At 34.5% G+C, this 21,629-nt stretch overlaps 1 pseudogene; it reads right to left on the bottom strand.

The window, feature by feature from the left end:
* Positions 1-3,982: 3,982 nt before the first annotated feature.
* LOC110710106 lies at positions 3,983-12,675 on the bottom strand (annotated as a pseudogene).
* Between the last annotated feature and the right edge of the window lie 8,954 nt (positions 12,676-21,629).

Here is a 21,629-nt window from a genome sequence, read left to right as displayed (position 1 = left end):
ACGGAGTCGTTCACTCCCTTTTCATCGGTGCAGGTCTTATGATCAGGTGCCTTACTTTGGTTACTATGGTTCCACTTGGTCTAAAAAACGTCGCAAAATTCATACCTTGAATTTTCAAGGCAAAGATGGCTTCATCATGCCTGTTTTTGGTCCGCATAGGGTATCTCACTGCAAGTGTAGCTCGAATGTCTCAAAAGCTGCTCACTTGGGGGTCTAAGGTTGTTCTTCTTACTTGACTTGCAAACCTCCTGGTCTTAAGGTTTTCCTTAGGAATAAGCAGAAGGCAGGATACTCTAGCAGTGCATCTTCTTCTCATAAGATTGTTAAGGTTTCGAAGGATGAGCTTTCTTCTCAAAATCTCATTTATGGTATTAGTGCTACCTCACCGAGTATGTGTTCCTGGTTCTCGGGCACCACTGGTTTGGCGGCTGGCCCTTCACAGCTCCCTAAGGTTTTATGAAGATAACATCGTGGAATTGTCGGGGACTAAACGATCAGACTACTCCTAAGCTCCCCTATGTGTTTTGGTTATTAAACTCTTTTGCTCCTAATTTTTTATTTCTGTGTGAGTCCAAAGTTTCTGTTTCAGTTGTGACTAGCTTGCTTAGTTTTTTTTTAATCCTACTTCATTTTTGGGGTTGACTCGGTTGGTACTAGCGGAGGTCTAGTAGTTTTTGGGTTTGGCTCGGATGAATTTTCTTGCGTTTTTGTTTGTACAAATGTTGTACTTTGTAATATAAAAATCAGTAATAAATTAGTAAATGTGTGATGTTTGTTTACGATGCTCCTGTTCTTGAAGATAGACCTCAAGTGCGGGGTTTGATCCTTGATTTACTTTCTATAGCTCCTAATTGTTTGATTATTGGTGATATTAATCAAATAGAGCATCACTACGATAGATTGGATGGGTCAAATGTCATAAAAGGGTGGGATTCCTTTATTGATTTCAAACTTAAATCTAGTTTACTGGCTACACCCTTTAAAGGGCCTCTGTATACTTGGAAAAATAATAGGGATGAAGATCAACTCATTTTTCAGCGTTTAGATCGCGCGTATATGATCTCTGATTGGTTTCATAATTATCCGGATAGTCGGTTATTCAATCAACCGATCCTTATTTATGACCATGCTACTATTTTCTTTGACGACTCACCCGTTCAACGGTAGTCAAACCGCCCTTATCAGTTGGATAACTGGTGTCATCATTACGATAAAATCATGACTTTGTCTGTAATACTTGGTAGAGAAGCTTTTCTGGCTCGATCTCCTATGTTCAGCCTCTCTAAGAATTTAGAACATGTTAAGTATTTGGTTCGGAAGTGGTGTTTCAACAATAAGAAATTTTCATGGGTGGATTGGAAAATTTTCTCTTCAGAGCTTTCTAATGAGGGTGAGTCAATTCAATCGGTTACAGATGCCTCTCTCTATATGGCTAATATTGTGACTTCAAAAGAGAATATCTTGTTGCAACTTCAATTTTGGCGACAACATTGCAAGAAAAATTGGATTCTTAAAGGGGATTGCCCTTCTAAACTCCTGTTTTCGAAGGTTAAAAGCCGCCACATGAAAAATGAGATTTGTTCTTTACTTGATGATCAGGGTGTCATCCAACATGGCCACACGGACGTTCAGCGAGTTATTGTGAAATCGCTAAATAAAACCTTTAAGAGTGATGCAATGCCTCCGTATGACCCGAAAATTGATATGGTTCTATGGGAATTAGATATTCCTTGTTTCACGCCCTTGCAGCTCAATAATTTGGACCGTCCCTTCTCTGCTTCGGAAATTCAAAATGCCATGTTTGCCTTGGGAAACTGTAAATCTCCGGCCCCGGATGGAATTATTGTTGAATTTTTCAAAATTCATTGGGACGTCGTGGGAGAGTCGGTTGCTTCAGGCATTCAAAGTTTCTTTCAAACAGGGTTCCTCCTGAAAGAATGGAACCAATCTCTCTTAGTCATGATTCCTAAAATTAGTACTCCAACAGAGATGGGCCATTTACGACCAATTAGCCTTTGTAATACTATTTACAAGTGTGCTTCCAAATGCTTGGTGGTCAGAATACGCCAGTATCTTCCTCTTCTTATATTGGATTATCAGCATGCCTTTGTTCAAGGTCGTGTTATGACTGATAACATCTTGTTGAGCCATGAATTAATGGAAAAAATAAATTGCTCTACTTCAGGGACTAATTGGCTGATTGCGCTTAAAATCGATATGAGCAAAGCCTATGACAGAATTCACTGGAGCTTTCTTTTGCGAATCTTAAGAGCCTATGGATTTCCAGATAGATGGTTACAGATGATTCAGCAATGTCTATCGATGGTTTCTTATAAATCCCTTGTCAATGGTACTACCTCGGCTGCCTTTAAACCATAATATGGTCTTCGCCAAGGGGATCCTCTCTCTCCGTACCTTTTCCTTTTCTGCACGGGTATATTCTCCCGTATGCTACACCTTGGGCAAGATCTGAAGTTGTTTCAAGGAATCACATTGTCTAGAACAAGTCCCATCTATCTCACATCTATTCTTTGCGGATGATGCTCTAATATTTTTCCGGGCAACTACTCTTTCCTGTACTAATATTATGCAGATCATTCAACGGTTTACTAGGATTTCGGGGGAGGAACTTAACCTTTCAAAGTCCTTGATTTAGTTTATCCCAAATGACTTTCCTCCTATCCAAGAGAGCTTCAAATCTATATTCCAAATGAAGCTAGTTCAGATGTTCGATCACCTTTTGGGAGCTCCGATTGATTTCATCGGCAAAAAGAGGGACCACTTCCAATTTCTTATCGACAAATTATCGGAAGAATTAATTGCTTAAATGCTATACGGCTTTCTCAATCTCAAAAGTTAATTTTTTATTAACTCTATTTTGGTTGCTATGGCGTCACATGTTCTTGCTTGCTATGAGCTTCCCATCTCGGTAATAGGGAAAATTGATTCCTTACTCATGCGCTTCTTCTGTGCCCATTTTGATGCTAAGGGTATGCATTGGGTTAACAAGGACACTATGCATCTCCCTCGTGGTACGGGCGGCTTGGGAATTCGTTGCTTGTAGCTCAGAGGATTTTCAACATGTATTCAGAATGTGCGTTAGCGCACGAACAGTTTGGAGGGGTGTATGCTTGGGCATGTGCTCAGAAATTAATGGAGACCTTTCTCTCTCAAATTGGATCCAAGATTATATCCGACTTTTTATTAGTCAGGATGACCCTTCTAGTACTCGCTTATGTATTTCGTGGGTACACTATGGAGTTTTTGGTTATGTCGGAACTCTAGAATCTTTACGGAATCCACTACAATACGACCCTTTTCTTCACAGTTTGAGGAGGTTATGGATTCACATACAGTTCATGTTACGCCAGAAGCTTCTGGAAGTATCTTCTCTGCGGAGGTGGCTGTTGGTGGTGCTTCTCACCCTCCCAGGTTTCATATAGCTCATATTGGTTTACTCAGCCAAGGCTCTGCTTTACAGTCATTACAGGTAGATGGCTCAGGCGGGGATGGGCTGGGTCTTAGATAATGATGATCTGTTGGATGATCGAATCATTGGCGGTAGTAACTTCGGGGTTTGCACGTCAGCCTTACATGCAGAGGCGATGGCTTGCATGTATGGCCTTCAATGGGCTTGGGATCATGGATTGCATTCCATCACAGTCTACGGATTTTTATAATCTTATTACCCTTCTTCGTGGAGATGGGCATGGAAACATTGATTATCCTTTGGCTCATTCCCAAGATTAAACGACTTGGAGAATCTTTTCAGTATTGCAATGTTCATAAGGCATACTGTCACCGTGTTCATCGTGCTCATCAAGTCGCTGCAGAAGCGGTTGCACATTTAATTTTGCTTTAGTATTAATATGTAGTGTGTTTTTTAAAAAAATGCATGTGATATTGGTTCTAGCCAAGAAGAATCAGATCTTTCAAAATGCCATTCCATTGGCATTTCATAGTTTGAAACAAGAACCCCCTACTCTTTTACTCACTAGGAATCTAGGATTACACACGGTGTACAAAATGTGTATCTTGCAATGACTTTCTAGCTTTGTTACATATCCTGCAAGATCGATTACCATCGTTGATAGCCTTGAACTCTTGATACTCAGTGCTCTTCCAAGCAAGAATTGTGGTGGCTGAGAAAGGATTCCCTTGAACTAAACCTGATCTGATGGATCATTATTTTCAGACTGTGTGGTTGTGGACATGGATTCACTCGCTTGCATCATGAATGTGCATGCTTCGACTGCCTCAGCCACTGTTGAATGTATGTGCTCCTGCCGAAGATTTCAGTAGACCTGGAAAGATGCATTTTCTTGAATACCTCACTTCCTGGGTTTGCTAATATCAGCTGCAGTAGCAGAAGTAAAACTAAGTAAATACAGTCTAGAAAAAATAAAAAGAGAAGTGTGAATTTTAAGGCTAAATTTGTACCTTTAAACTCTTTCTTTCAATTAGTTTTGTTACTTCTTCTAACAAGCTGATCCCACAGGTATCAATGCTACCGACAGCTGCAAAGAAATGTCTAGTTGCTATAAATATGTTTTACTTTTTAAACTTCATCAGAGTAATTGTATGGATTGGTTGAATTTGATTGCGATAACAAATAAAGTCATTTAAATATTCGAAAAATTAAACCAGCTGATTGAAATGATGTACTTCGTGTAACTTTACCTCCTAGATCAAGTATAACATACTGCAGACTTTGTCCTCTGCAATTTTTTATTCTATCTTCTTCTTCATCAACCCATCTTATGATTCTGCAATAATTTAGAATGTGAAGAATTAATCTTGAGCTTAAATAAGCAGCTTTACAGTAAGTTTAATACTACCTTCGTCCAGATTAAACTGCACGTTTTATTTTAAGATATCGCTATTAGTTTTGGATAAAGGGAGCTAGTACTAACCACGTAATACGCGTACCTTTCTCTTAAGTAATTAGTGCAAGCGAAGTTGATTGGACCATCAATCTGTAGGATGAGAATCCCAGGAACTCTCTGGGCAAATTCATAGTGTCGGATGTTTCTGTAGGACACGGTGTCTGGTATGTTTCCTAGCATCACGGTCTTAGGCCTTGCCGCTACTAACAGAAGTCTCACTACGGATAGGCAAAACTGCACATAAACAATATAAGATTTTTTTAGAGCACTTGAAAAACCAGAATACAGAGTAGCTATATTTTATACACCATTGGTCTGCAATACATATCAGTATGTCACATTAGCCTGGTTTTTTTTGGGGGGATTCAAATTTGTTCTTGCATAACATACCGCGGTAATCAAGCCATTCTCCACACTGCCAAAGACGACACCAAGGTAGGAACTTATGCAGATGATAAAGTCGAATTTGTCAACCTTCCATAGATGATAGACTTCTTCGTATTTGATGAGGCCAAGCATGGCATTGATTATAATAGACGAAAGAACCACAAGCGGGGTAAAACTAAAAAACGGTATTAGGAACAACAATGTTATGATCATTGCTATTGACATTATTATGTTTGACACCACTGTTTGACATCCTGCATTAAAATTCACTGCTGATCTTGAAAATATTCCTGTAAGTTACAACGATTAAATTTTAGGGACGACATGTAAGGAAAGTTATAAAATCCAATAGTAAAAACGTAGGCATACCTGAAGTGAGATAGCAAGAAGTACATGAGCCAACAATGTTCATTAGCCCAAACGCGAGCATCTCTTTGTTTCCATCAATGTGATAGTTCTTAACCAATGCAAAGCTTCGTCCGACTGCTACACCTTCCTATATTGTTACAATTGTAAGGGTCATATGATATAAGCCATGTTCTCTTGAGCTGATCACCTGATCGATTGTTACTAGTTGATTGATTTATACTGATTCACTGGTATTTTTGACATACATATCTTTTTTTTTTTTTTTTTTTTTTTTTTTTTTTACTAAGATCAATAAAAAGTGTTTAAATGTACTGAAGTTGTACTTGCACTTGTACTTATTGGTTATAAAACGATAATGATCAATGTAATGCACGAATAGGATTAAGCACGTTTGATTCCTGGACAGCATTCATGCAATTATACTATAAAATCAAATAAATCCAATGTTTCTCATTTGACTAATTAGAATATTACTGCATTATGCATTTACACCTGCATACTAATCATATTAATGATAGTGTTCAGATGACTAGTTAATCAAACTTACAGCCAATGCTATGATTCCAGTGATGGCTCCCGTCTTAATTGCACTGCCAAGGAAGGGTGATCCGAATGCCAAATACTTAAATGATGGCGGGTTCAGTCCTTTCTTCAAATGTCCAATCTAACAGTACAAAAAAATTTGTGTGAAGTTAAAACACCATATGAACATGTATTATGTAGAACATATGTGCTTACGTACCACTTGGACACCATGATTGTCGGCATGGGTGAGGTAGACAAGCAAGCTTCCTAGAATAACAGATGTGAGGGGAGCCATTGCACTTGTCCAAAAGAAAATCGGTTTTCTCTTACTCTGCATACGGAATAAAGAATTGATATCGATAACTTTAGTTTAGCACTTTAGCATATTACACATACGAGTATATCTATACTCGTGAAAGTTCAAATTTAGCTACAGCCCTATAGGTACCTCGTATGTTAAGTTTTGGTCAATCATTCTCTCAATTCAAATAATTTTACATATCTAAAAATCTTCAAATAAACAAATGACATTATCACTTTGAAATGGTATAACATACTCCCTCTGTTCCCATTTCCAATTCATTGCACCATGTGACTCACAAAATTCTAAAGTAGGCCCAAGGTGCAAAAAAAGGGAATAGAGGGAGTACATAACTACAAAGTATATTTTTACGAACAAAATGACCCTGTAAGAAGGTACCTATTTCTTGAAAATTGGAAGCCTAATTGGGTCAATATAAGTTTGATCAAAGTAATATATTGATGACTTTGATTTCTTTTGATTTCTTAAGCACTGTCCCTCTCATAAAATTGTGAACCTGACTCAGCTCTATACCGTCAATAAGAGAGTCCACTTCATAAGACCCATGGAGACATGGAGGTTTAATTCCAAAACTATAAGGCAATAGGCTATTCAGGAGTAATACGAGCCTTGTAAAATTTTTAATTCTCTTCTTTTATCATTGTGGTGTGTGAAAATTTTAAGGTGCAGGTGGCTATACCTTGCTCGGTACAGCCAAAAAATGCAAAAAGAACATGTAACTATTTTGTAAAGAGCATACAGTTATTTTGTAAAGACATATAGTTGTTTTGTAACGAACATCCAATTTTATATATTTTTTTCATATCTAAAGAACATCTGCAGTATTAATAAAGAATATGATAATATTATGTAATAAACTTTATCTATATATAACCACCCTAATTTGAAGACAAAATTTAATAAACATTTTACATTAAGCAATGATCATTATGTTGCAAATAAAGTACATTACACTGACCGATCAAAGAACATAAACATATGTTCTTTTTATTTATTTTTTTGGTGCAAGTATGTTCTTTTCACTCTAGGTATATGTTCATTACATTTTAATACTCCGTAGTATGTTATTTTTACTTTAGGTATATGTTCATTACATTTTAATAATATGTTCATTTCACTATAACTATATGTTCATTACTTTTATATATCATGTTCTTTCCTACAAAACGACTGTACATTGCACCGTACAGGCGCCGGTAGGAACCAGCTATTTTGTGGTGTGTTATTTAGAAAGACTATGCCATATTTACGTATATATTTTTGAGGGAGCATATTAGCTACTTATTAACAAATTATAAACCTGAAACTTAAATAAATTGAATTTATAATTACATATTATTATACTTAAGAGGACATGAATACTCACGTAGAACTTTGCCAACAACATGTAAAACAGAAAGCTACAACCCAGAATCGCCGGTTGCCATTTCCACTGTAACAACAAATAAAAGATCAAAATTAATTAATACTATTACGGATTAGCTATATTAAATATGTCAAATATTTGGTTAGCTCTTGAATTAAATTAGTAATTCTTAGTCATGCAAGTGATAAATGGTGATATGTTACTTTTTAATGTAAAATAATTCTTGGAAAATTGTAAAAAAGGACCTTTTAATTGGTCGACTTTTTGAAAACAAGATCTTTTAAGTGAAAAAGGACCTTTTAAGTTGCATTTTGTTTATATGGGGTACTTGGGCAAGCTTGCGACCTTACGTGGTGGTCAATGCCGGAGCTCCGACGTTGACTATCACGTGTTAGTCACGTGACTTTTTTTTTTTTAAAAAAAAAAACCCAAATTTCCCTCCTTTCCTGACCTAACCAATGAAAGAGTTAGGTCGGGAAAGGAGGGAAATTTGGGGATTTTTTTGTTTAAAAAAAAAAAGTCACGTGACTAACACGTGATACTCAACGCCGGAGCTCCAACATTGACCACCACGGAAGGTCACTCAAGTACCCCATACAAACAAAATGCAATTTAAAACGTCCTTTTTCACAATTTTCTCTCTTCTTTTTTTTTTAGGTTAAAATTGTCTATTAATTACTTACAAAATTACAATACTATCTACTATTATTATGTTTGCAAATCTTACAAAAAAAACTTAATAATTAGAAAGACATATAATATGTTACTTGGGAGTACTCAATCCAACATTGATTTTTACGTGTCTAAGTGTCTAATTAGACTATTTTGTGAAAAAATTCCATATATTTGATCTAAAAATAAAGTATTTTAAGTGTTGAGAATTTGACATGAATATTTGAGGTGAAATGATTGGAAGACTTCATATAATATACAAAGTAATATATATACATGTGAAATTGGATATGTTGTATTTCTTTTTTATTAATTTAACAACTGTTACACATAAATTTATTTTACATGAAAGTTTGATATTTTGTGCTAAGAAAATACCTCATGAGTTTGGGAAAAAATAGCCTTTAGAACTGAAATAAGATCGGATTTGTGAGTGAAGTGTCTTAATCCCAAAATTCCTTTAAGCTGTTGAAAACTAACAGTTGTTGCAACTCCTCCCATGAACCCTAATATGGTGGCGTGCGACAGTAGGTCCACAATAAATCCCAGTCTGTACATACAAATTTTTGTCAATGTTAGTTCATTTTTGTTTTTATATTATGATATTACTCGTACTACATTTTTATAGCTTTATTAATAATATCATAGTCGCCAAAAAAATCATGAAGGACCACAAAAAAGAAAGAATATGAGGCAAAATTTATTGTTCATCATACCATAAATTTCTAATTATAAAAGATATAAAAATCAAAGTACCATTTCACTGATTTACGTGTGTTTTTGTCATGATTAATAAAAAGTTAAGAAATCATAAAAATATAAACACTAATTACACTTATTTACGCGTGTTTTTATCATGAATTTCTAATTTTATACAATTTCCAAAAGTATATTTAATGCTTATATATAGCCCTTAGGACTACATATAGCATAACCCTTAAAATAATACTCCCTCCGTTCCTTTATTACATGCATATTTCTCATTTTGCACGGGAATTAAGAAAGTTAAAGATTCCTTAAAACTAATAATTGGGAGTATAAATATGGATGTGGGGTTAGAGAGAGATAAAGAGAAAAAAAAAAGTAATTGGGAATTAGGAGAATGAAAGTATTGAGAATTGATGTTAAAGTACAAAAAAAGAAAAAGAAAAAGGGTAACAAATCATCGAAAAGAGAATAATATTGTAAAAGAGTATTCCCTCCGTCCTTTAATACAATGCTTCTTTCTCTTTATTATGTGAGTAATAAATGCTCGAAAGAGGCATTGTATTAAAGGACGGAGAGAGTATAACCTATAAATAGAAGCAGACACTTAATTTTGGTCACCCCAAAAAAAAATAAATAAAGGCATGTAATAAAGGGACAGATGGAGTATGAAGTATAAACTTAAAATTGTACTCCCTCCGTCCCCAAAACTTCAACCCTTTTGGGTTGATTTCGCGATTATTAAGAAACTTAAATAAAAAGAATAAAAACATATTGGAAAGATAAATTCATATGGGTTTTGTAAAAAAGTAGAGAGATAAAGTATTAAAAGTACATGAAAAAACAAAAGTTTATATGAGAAGCTAATTTTGCACAAATATAATTGTAAGTTGGTGGGTATTTTGATGCATATGAGTCGATCATTTTAGGATTAAAATTAGGCTAAAAGGGTCGAAGTTTTGGGTATAATGTACAAACAATATATAAATTCTAGTAATAATAAACATGTACTACCTCATTAAATGTTAAGTGCAACTTTAAAATATTTTATATCGCATAAATAATACGCCAAAGTTGCACATAACATTTAATGGAATTAGTATATTGTATAGGAAGGAGTTTCCATGTCATTTATAGAGGTAAGCTAATTTGAAATATTCTTTGTTTTTTAATGTTTGTCCCATTTGATATCTACACGAATTTCAATGTAATTTTGTAATTAAAATACCTCAATTTCCGAATGACAAAATGTCCTAGTATAAAAATTGCATATTTAAAAAGTAATATTCAAGACAAATTTAACACAATTTTACGTGATTGTGTTTTAAGATTGAAGTAATTACCTGAGGAGGCCAAGAAAAACTTGAATAACACCAGTAAAGAAAGTAGCCGTGAAAGCCAAATGTAAATATTCTCTAGGATTATCGGTGGGACTGACGACCTTACCCAAGATATCAGTATACAAAAGAGATGCAACTGCGACTGTGCCTATTGCTAAATCTCTTGAACTCCCCATCATTGCGTATACCAATGGTGGTACCAAACTTGAGTCTACATTTCCAAAATAAATACCTTATCAACTCAAAAATATATAAAGACTATCTATTTTATTTTCAACTAAAATAAATATGAGTTAGGTGAATATAATATGTGCACCCTTAACCCTTGTGTTGTTTTTCAATTAAAAATAAAGGAATAATTTGTTATTATTGGTTTGGAATTTGGATAGTATGAACCTAGTAAGTACTTTTTATATATGTATTTCAATTTTCAAATCAATTAGTAATGGTAATAACTAATAAGCACAATAATATCATATGAATGACCTTCGTTTTCTATAATTTAAGTTGAGCAAAAATAAGATAAAGTGAACATGACCATATAATAAAATAATTTAAGTTGAGCAAAAATAAGATAAAGTGAACATGACCATATAATAAAATAATTTAAGTTGAGCAAAAATAAGATAAAGTGAATATGACGACACAATAAAATGACAATAAATTATTAGATATATTTCCAAATTTTTAGTGATTGATATAAAGTATATACCTTAATTTCAATAATATTTATTAATTTTCTTAAATTTCATTCCCTCATTTACTACCATTTCTATTATCATAGTCATAGTAAAACTATTGAATAGATAGTAAAAATAGATATGATGAGTCATATCTTATGTGGCACCAATATATAAGTGTTAGATAAGGTTGTGTACAAAGTGTAATTTTGACTCCATTGGCTTTGATCAATACAATGGATATTATATATGAATTATTATCAAATACGGCTTGGTGTAATTGGTTACGGATTCACCTTGTAATTATGAGGTCATAAGGTCCTATAACTATGACACTTGAGGGTGAGGATATGTTAACTTTCCTTCTAACCTCCGAGAACCATATATGTAAATACTATACCAAAAAAAAAAAAAATTAAAAGAAAAATAAAAATTTAACGAGAATCAAAACAAGATCCTTCTCCTTACCATTTATAAAAAAGATATGTATATTAAACCTTCTATCTTACTAACATGTCATCTCTATGACTATGTGGATAATGAAATTTGCTATAAACAAGTTACCCTTAAGAAAATTACTTTACGCAAATATATATTTATACGGAGTTTTTTTTTTTTTTCTTTTTTTTTTGGCATAATTAAAAGTCATATAAATGTACTCCGTATTACGGAGTATCATAATTCTTTTCAAATGCAAGTGCAATTCTCTAACTACAAATCACATAAACTGATAAACTAACCACATAAACTAACCACAAATCCAATTCACCAATTAATAACCAATCACCTTAAAATTCGTCACTAATTTAATAAAAATTCACCTTGATTCTATCAATAGAACATTCAGTAATTAATAACCAATTACCCTAAAATCAGTCACTAATTTAATCAAAAATCACTCTAATTTTATCTATTTGTTATGTAAATTATGAACTCTGCTACTCAAAAACTGATGTCAATGATAAATTAAGTACCACGTATAATCGTATATGTTGTTGTAAGACCATCGGTAACATTTGTAACGCATGTATAGAAAACTATAAAGTATTGGTATCTAAAACTACTTACATTGCTTAAAAAAAAAAAAAAAAAAAAAAAACTTACATAGGCCGATAAGAGGAGGTAAAGTAGCCAAATTAGCATAACTAATTCCTTGAGGAATAGCAAGACTAGCAATGGTTATCCCGGCGATCAAATCCGCTTTGAACAACTTGAATTGATAACGAGGCGCCCATTCGAAGATTGGTACAAAATATTGTAATCCTAGAAGTAATCTCCTTTGAAATGGCTGTTTTTTCCATTTCCTAAAAGGATCATCCGGGAAAAACGTCTCCTTGAGGTTAGACGTCAAGGTTGTAGCGAACGGCTTTTGGCTAGGAATTGGCACTCGACTACCGCGTTTAATTTTGCTTTTGCTAGCCATTGCATAAACGTTGGTTGAAGGAATATCTTAATTAGTAGCTTGTTATGCTAGAATTAATGGAGGATTAATTCAGCACAAAATTTATTTGTAAAATTATGGTGTGTACATTGTTTAACGATGGCAAAAGGAAATTGGTAGGTTTACAAGATATGGCTTTTGCTAATATTTGAGGGAGTAATAACAATTTAAAGAAAGTGCTAGGCTTGCAAATTGCTGTATGAATGTGTGTGTATATATAGGCAGAGGTACTAGTTGATGGCTAGTTTGTTTACAAAAATGAATGAATCTTTTTATTAATAGTAAAGAAATTATAATGTGAATTCATTAAGGAGATTGTAGGTATAATAATGTGAATATAATTAAGAAAATTTAACTGTGACAAACATAATTAGTTGATTGTTTAGGAAATGAATCGATAATTGATTATACCACATCATACAATTTTATCCATTATTCTCTGGAATGAGAAATGCTTATCTAAAAATATCCATTAATTATGTAACAGAATTAGGAAATTTAAGATAATAGCATAGGGAATTTGTTTTAATTAAGGCTGACTATGTTTTAATGGGCTATAAATTTTTAATTGACCAACGAATTTTTTTTAGGAAAAAATACACTTTAATTAATAAATCCCAACTATCTTTTATTTTATTTTTTATTTTTATTTTTTTATTTTAATAACTAGGTTAATCCCGTGCGATGCACGGTTTTAGCAATAAGATATTTGATCATATATATTACTTTGTAGAAGACATGATATTATATATGCTTAATAAATTCATAATTAAAATAAAATTTAAAAAATGACAGGATTAGTGTTTAGTGGTTAATATAGGAGGAAGGAAGGAAAAATGAAAGAGCTACTATCAATTACGTAGTAATTTTTTTTCTCTATATGAAAATTGTGTTGTTAGTCAATTTAGTAAAAAAATATTAAGTTTTTATGAAAATATGTAATTAATTTAGCTTTTCCAAACATTAGCTGTATTTTTAAAGGGGAAAAACACTTAAAAAGGATGATGTCATTTATAGTGTTGGCGGGAATTTTTTTTTAATAAAAAACTAACACATCTGCAGCGGTGATGTCAGCGGTTTCTACTTTATTTATAGTTATAGATCCTAACTATGCCTCAACTTTGCCTCCAAAAGTCTCAAAAATCGATTACTTGCTAGAAGGGTAATTTTTTTTTGAAATGCCACATGTCAGCACATGATTGGCCTAATATAAAAAAACAAAATAAAAAAATCTCCACCGTGAAATCAACCCACTACCCACCGTCAAATCAACCCACAACCCACCAAATACCTCCTGACCACCTCCCTAACCCCTCATAATGGTCGGCCGTCCTTCCCAAACACCATACACATAGCCGACCCACCCCACCCCCTAAACCACTCTCTTCCCTTCCCTTCCCCTTCACCCGAAAATCAAAACAAAGTAAAAAAAAAAAAATCCTTCATCGCTGCTCCTCAAGCCCTCCCACACCTTGGAAATCACTTAGGGGGACGAATTCGGGGGTTGGGGAAGGGAGGAGGGTCGTTTTCAACGGCGGGGAAGGTTGTTTCAAGGGAGGGTGGGTAGGTTGGTTTTTTGGGCTAGGGAGCGGCCAGCCGGCTGGCCATTTTCGGAGGTTAGGGGAAACGCCAACCGTTTTCTTTCGGGGGTGGGGGTTGGCCTTGGCGTTTGCGGTGGCGTAAGGGGAGGTAGTGGTGGTTATTGGGGTTTTCAGTTATTTATTTATTTATTTTTTATTTTAGACCAATCACGTGCTGATATGTGTATTGGTTACCTGTCACAAAAAGTCATTGACTTGGTGTTGACTCGTTGGGACTGTTGGAGGCAAAGTCAGGGCATAGTTAGGATTTTAAAAAAATAAACCTCCGCCAATAGTTGAGATTATTAAAGAGTATTTTTCCTTTTATTTATTACCTCCATTTCATATTAGTTACAACGATTTGACATAATAAAGTTGAGGGGAAAAATGTGTAATCGTTGTAAATAATATAAAACGGAAGTAGTATGTAATTCCGCACGTATCAATTGCAATCCAGTCTAGCGAAGGTCATTGTAGACACCCATTTGTGTCTCCCCAAAACCAAATCCAGTGATGAGTACCTTTCACGTCAAATCATAATCGAATGAAGTGAAAGTGTGGAAAGTTTAGTGTTGCGGAAAGTTTTAATTTCTTTTCTCTTCTCTCTATTTTTGAAAACCTATTTTAAGAAAACAGCCAATCCAGTTTGGTTGGTCCATGATATGGGTCCAATAGTAGTGTAGTTGGATAGGATTTGAAAAGAGATTTCCAACGATATATTATAAGCCCAATTCCGATGAATATTGAGGAAGTTATGGCCAAATTACTGAACTGGGCCCGGTTTGAGCCTTATATGCGGCCCAATGTTCTAGAGGAGGGGCCTAATATGGATTTATCATTCCTAATGCAATTAGGAATGATTTTAGTCTTCTATATTCTTCTAGAAGGTTCTTTTCATTCCTAATTCAATTAGCTTTGATAAATTGACTTTTGTTGACTTTTCAGAGTTTTAATAATCAAAGAACATTTTGAGGAAAAACACAATTTTATCCTCCCGTACGACAATTTCTATCTGATTTTAAGAAAACGCGTGTAATTTCTGAGTCAACGCCAAATGCCAGCTGTAGCGCCTGGCGCTAGCATTGGCGCCTGGCGCTAATGTTGGCATCTGGCGTCAATGGCCGGCGTTGGCGCTAACATTGTTTTATCCGCGTTAGAACTCTGTTTTTGATATTTTATCTTTTTGGCTGTTTTTCTTTATAAATAGCGTCGTAGAAACTCCATTTTCATCATCAACAATCATCAAATATTCTCAGTTTTCACCAACTCGCATCAAGTTTTCTTGATTACTCTTTCTCTCTTTTCTAAACTAGCCTTTTCACAAATATAAAAATTCCGCATTCATTAGATTTAGAAACACCTAGCATTGTTCGAAGTTGCCTTCGCCCTAGACGTGAAAGGTTTAATTTCTGAGGGTTTGGTTCCAAATCTCTATTTCAATTATTTAATTTAATTCTTGTTTATTATTTTCCTTGAAGTTACTAATTTGTGTATTTTGTTATTAGAAAGAGGTACGAGGCATCCAAGTAAGTACTTTAATGGTTTTTATTGATGTTATTATGTAGAAATCATGCTTAGATTGTTATTTTGATTCCTAGTATCATGTCTAGGGTAACTTTAATATCAAGTATGATTGTTATGATGCTTCCTATGTTCTTCCTAATATTTATTCATGTTAGTATCATGTTAGGGTTAAAGCTTTGATTTTTATTGTTTAGTGACATGCTAGGGTTTGTTATTAATCTTGTTAGTATCATGCCTAGGATCTTGCTATTATTATTATGCTTTAACATGATTATGTTAATTAAGGTTATAATTGTTATAATCATGATTATTTTAATTATTATGGTTATAATTATTATTTTTATTATGTTGCTTGATTTTTATTGTTATTGCTTGATCACGCCTTTTATGCATGTTTAAAGGGATTTGGTACTTGTAATCACGCTTAATAAGATAATTAATAATCTTGTTTAGGGTTAATATGAGTATAATTCAAGTGATCGCCAATAATAGATTTGTTTGTGCATTAATATTCAACCAACATAGATAAACAGGTTTAGGGTTAAACCTATTGATTACATGTTAGTCAGAAAGCGCACATGAATACGATCTGAATAAAGTAGAGGCCTATTATTAGGGCAGGTTCAATCTCTTTTAGGTTGGATTTGTACCTTCATCCCCGAACCCTATTTGGTTCAAGACCTTATGGAGTTGACGATCTCTTGGATCGTTAAGGGGTGTAACCTTCACCTCGTGAACGGTTTACAAGTTCCTAAAACTTGTTGGCGACTCTTTTGCTCTATCTTCTTTCCCTTTGGACGCCACCGTACTTTAGTGTATGATCACAGTGGGGTTCAAGCTAGGGGATTAATGCTTGAAATATTCCCTACAACCATATATCTTATTTTAGCCCATTTCATTGAAGCTTCATGACAAAGCTGAAAATATACGATAAAAAATTTAGAGGGGAGAAAAAACGCCAATTTTTTTTTTTTTTTTTTTTTTTTTTTTTTTTTTTTTTTTTTGAATTAAGGATCCCATTTGGTACTTCGGAGCTTATGTCAAAACTATATCGATCTGGTCTGTGTTGCACACCTTGTTTATAGTGGTTCAATTACTCAATTACTTCAATTGTTGTTCCCATTCTATGGGGACAAGCTAATGATATTGTTCTTTAATTTGACAAAAATCCTTACTAAAATACTTGAATACATAAGCCTTGTTTGGTTATTAATAATTTTTCTTGACCGGTCTGATTAGTTGTTTTGTATTGACTTTTTTTTATAATGGTTGATTGATGGTTGGCTATTAATAAATTCGTTTGGTAAATATGGTTGTTGGCTATTGATTGTTTTATACAAAATTACCTTTAAGCACATTTATTTGTACGTTTAATATTTATAATAATATACAATTAAATAATGAAATATAAAATGTGAGAAAACCAAATCATATACAATCAAAATTATAAAATAATGTATAAAAGGTAGAGCTGTCAAATTTCAAACCGAAACCGTTTAACTGCCTGAAATAAACCGACCCAAATGAGAACCGAACCGATTAAAAACCGTTTTTTGAAACCGAAAACTGACCCAAACCGTATGTGAATGAACCCGAAATCGAACCGATTCGAATAACGTTACACCGTATAAGAACCAAACCTGTTAATGAACCGAACCCGTTAATGAACCGAACCAGTTCTAAACCGAACTGAAATCAAACCGAACCGAAAAAGAACCGAACTGTTTCTAACCCGAAACCGCTTTCAACCCGAAACCATTTGAACTGAGATAAAAACCGTTTACACCGAACCGTTAACAACCCGCAACCTGTTTGCACCGAACTGTATATAAACCGAACCATTTATTAACCAAACCGCTTGCAAACCGAATCATTTGATGAACCAGACCGCTTATAAACGAATCGGCTACAAACTAGTAAGACTAATATGGCTAAACATGAAACAGATTATGATATGTATTTCTAAAATCATTGAGAATTTGTATATAATACGATGCCTATTTAAGAAATGATGAAGTCTCGACTTAATATAAAACTTGTTAACCAACAAAAGGTTAGCAAGTTCTATCAAATTTCAAACCAAAATCATTTAATTGCTCGAATCCAAATGACTCGATAAACATTCAATTTTTTTAAACCGAAAACCGACTCGAACTGTAATTTAGTAAACTCGAAATGGATCCGATCCGAATAATGTTAAACCGTAGAAGAACCGAACCAGTTATAAACTGAACCAAAAAAGAAACGAATTAGTTATAAACTGAACCGAAAAAGAACCGAACTGTTTCTAACCTGAAACTGTTTCCAACCAAAACTGTTTAAACTGGGATAAAAACCGTTTACACCGAACCGTTAACCAACCGCAACCCATATGCACCGAAACATTTACTACCCGAACTTTTTACAACCCGAACTGAATTAAAACCGCTCAAGAATAAGCCGAAACCGAATTGAACCGATAATTATTTAAACCGAACTGAAACTGACCCGCGAGACGCTTAAACCGATTTCAAACCGACCCGATTTAACACTGAACCTTTTTTAAACCGAACCGAACCCGAACTGTCAAACCGTTTGACAGTACTAATAAAAGGTGATTTCTAATTAACAATTCTAAATTTGGCCCAAAAATACTTAATGCCATTAAAGGTCCCAAACCATGGGTCTAGCAATATACTTAAGCCATTAGAGGTCCCAAAACATGGACCTGGATCTAATAGCATATTAAATACTAGTGTGGGCTGCACCCACAAACTAAGAGAGAGAGAGAGAGAGAATTCACTTCACAAGTCCAAAAGAGGTTCCATTGCAAAACCATATGGCAACAGGAGGAGTAGCTCCTTAGCTTTATAAAGTAATTAACTCTCTTTTTCAACCAATGAGGGATACTTACATGTGTTATTTGGTAGGATATATTGCAACATTCCCCATCACATGCAAGGTCCCTGTAAACTCAATGATCACATGATCCAATTCAATTTGGCCCAGAATACTCAATGCCATTAAAGGTCCCAAACCATAGGCCTAGCAATATACTCAAGCCATTAGAGGTCCCAAACCATGGGCCTGACTCTGATAACATGTTAAATACGAGTATGGGTCGCACTCACAAGCTAAGAGAGAGAGAGAGTCCACTTTACAAGTCCAAAGGAGGTTCCATCCCAAAATCATATGGCAACAGGAAAAGTAGCCCCTTAGCATTATAAAGTGATTTACTCTCTCTTATTCAACCAATGTGGGACACTTACATGTGTTATTTGGTAGCATATACTTCAATACTCCCCCCTCACATGTAAGGTCTCTTTTAACTCAAGGATCACATGATCGAATTAAGTTTGGCCTATGTAGACACCCAAATGTGTCTCCCCAAAAAACCAAACCTAGTGATGAATATCTTTCACGTTATTGATTATCGAACAAGGTGAGAAATGTGAAAAGTCTTGTGATGCGGTTGTTTTAATAAAAATACTTCATTCTTTTTTTTGAAAATATTTCATTTATAACTCTATTTATGAAAATAGCAAGTCCAATTTAGTTTGGTCCATGATAAGGGTCTAATAATGGTGTAGTTGGATGTGTCTTAAAAAGAACTTTCTGACGATATATTATAACCCCAATTGCGATGAATAATGAGGAAGTTATGGCCAAAATACTAAACTGGACCCAAACCGGATTTTACCTACGGCCCAATGATCATGTGGAGGGTCCAAAGGTTTAATCTCATTCCTAAACTAATTAGAATTTATTAGAAGATTCTATAAGTTTATAGGATTTATTAAGAACTTCTATAAGTTTTTAAAATATCTTAATTATGCTTTTTTGAAAAGATAAGATCAAAGAATTCGAAATTGAATAAAAATTCTCTTTTTGAAAGTCCTTGTTCTGTGCGAAATGGAATATGTTCAGATATTATTTTATTGCATCATAATTTTTATCCAAATTTTATATGGTTGGATAGATCTTGAAATGATCTTTCCAATGATATATTATAATATTAATTCCGAGCTATAACGAAAAAGATGAAAGAAATACGAAACTCTATCCAAAACTAACACCCTTCCACTATTTCGGTCATATATTTTATTCTACAAAAGATTTCAATTCGATTCTAATAGGTTTGAAAAATTAGAATTTAAGAGCTTTCCAACAACATATTATATGACTTATTTGGACTTTTGGATCAAGAGATATGATAAAAACAATCCGCAAAAAATTATCGCAGCGCCAAACGACAGCCTTGTCGCATTACGACAGACTCTGTCGCCATGCGTGATTCCTGTCGTTTCGCACTGGATCCTGTTTTTTGCGATGGAAGCCAATTCTTTTCCGATTTGAATTCTAACTTTTTTCTATCGTTTCCGGACTATTTTCTCTATAAATAGGGTCGTATTTCCCCGTTTTTATTCACCAAGAATCATCAATAATCACCGATCATCACTCTTCTCTCTATAAGCTAAAGCTTATTCCCTATCTATTCCTCTTCTAAGCCTAGCCCTTTTCAAAATACAATATTCATCATTCACAAGATTTAGGTTGGATTTTTACCTACATCCCCGAATATCTAGTCATGGTTCCGGACCACTATGGAGTTAGCAATCTCATGGATCGTGAAGGGGTGTAAAATTCACCCTATGAACGATTTACAAGTTCCTAAAATTTGTTAGCTTCCTTCCCTTTGGACGCCACCATGCTTAAGTGTATGTCACAACGGGGCTCAAGTGTGGGATGCTTGAAATATTCTCTACATTTTTTTGGCAACTTCGCTAGGGAGGATTTCTATTTTAATTCCTAAATTTATTTTGGAAATAATTTAGAATGAGTGGATGAGACTCGAAACATTCTAAGTATTCACGTGCGTAATTTTTATTGGCATTATTGACATATGCATAAAAAAGGTCCGCATTGGATAGACCATCCATAATGCGTAAAAAACATAGGATTTTTACACATAGGTAATTTGGGAAATATCTTTCACAAATAGGATCGAAAAAACTCTACGAACAATTGGAAAATTCAAAGAACAGAAAGCTGTTGAGGCATGTAGGAACCGGCGCCAAGAAAACAGTGCCAGCGCCATGCGATGGCTCTGTCATCGTGCGATAACAATGTGGTTTGGCGACAGGGTTATCTTTTGGCAACATGCCCTGTTGTCTCGCGCCAATGTTCTTCCAATACCGAGCTAGAAATCTACCTTCTTTGTTTCGACCGATGCTAGTACTGTTTTCTCTATTCTTCTTCCTGATTGAGTTTTTCTCACTTTTCTGACCCCATATGTGTTCTACTTATGGCCATAACCCTCTGAGAATTCACGCTCCATCTACCCAATCGAACTCTTATAGCAACGAAGGGTACATTCGAGTTTGTTGAATTTACCAAACTGTGGAAGCGAGTTAAACTCGCGGGGTCCCATCCACACGCGCCAACCTTTACAAAGGTAATGATTCCAAGCGGTGCATCCGGACTCATAACCATGGACCCTCTTTGACTAACCCTTATCCTTGAACTTTAGAGAACTAGAGCCATGGTTAGGTTGCAAACTCATTGCATCATATTGTGACTACTTGACTACTTGTGCATACTTTCATCCAAATACTACTTTTTGATAAATCGATTTGAAAAAAGAGAAAAGCTAAGAAGAAAATGGCATCTCAGAAAGAAGTCAATGAACTTAGGTAAAACTTGGTCAATGTAACTGAAATGATGAAGGCTATGGCTCTTTCAGTCAATGACCCTGCAAGACAATAAAAAATGCAGCGAATGGAGGAAATCTTGAGCAAGCTTTCCAATGACTACAAGTTCCACGGCATTAGTTCACCAGGGGTCTCGGTGGAC

The sequence above is a fragment of the Chenopodium quinoa genome, unplaced genomic scaffold, assembly GCF_001683475.1.
Source record: "Chenopodium quinoa cultivar QQ74 unplaced genomic scaffold, ASM168347v1, whole genome shotgun sequence".
NCBI lineage: Eukaryota > Viridiplantae > Streptophyta > Magnoliopsida > Caryophyllales > Amaranthaceae > Chenopodium > Chenopodium quinoa.
Note: the sequence above shows the minus strand (reverse complement) of the source record. Positions and strands in the feature narration are given on the sequence as shown.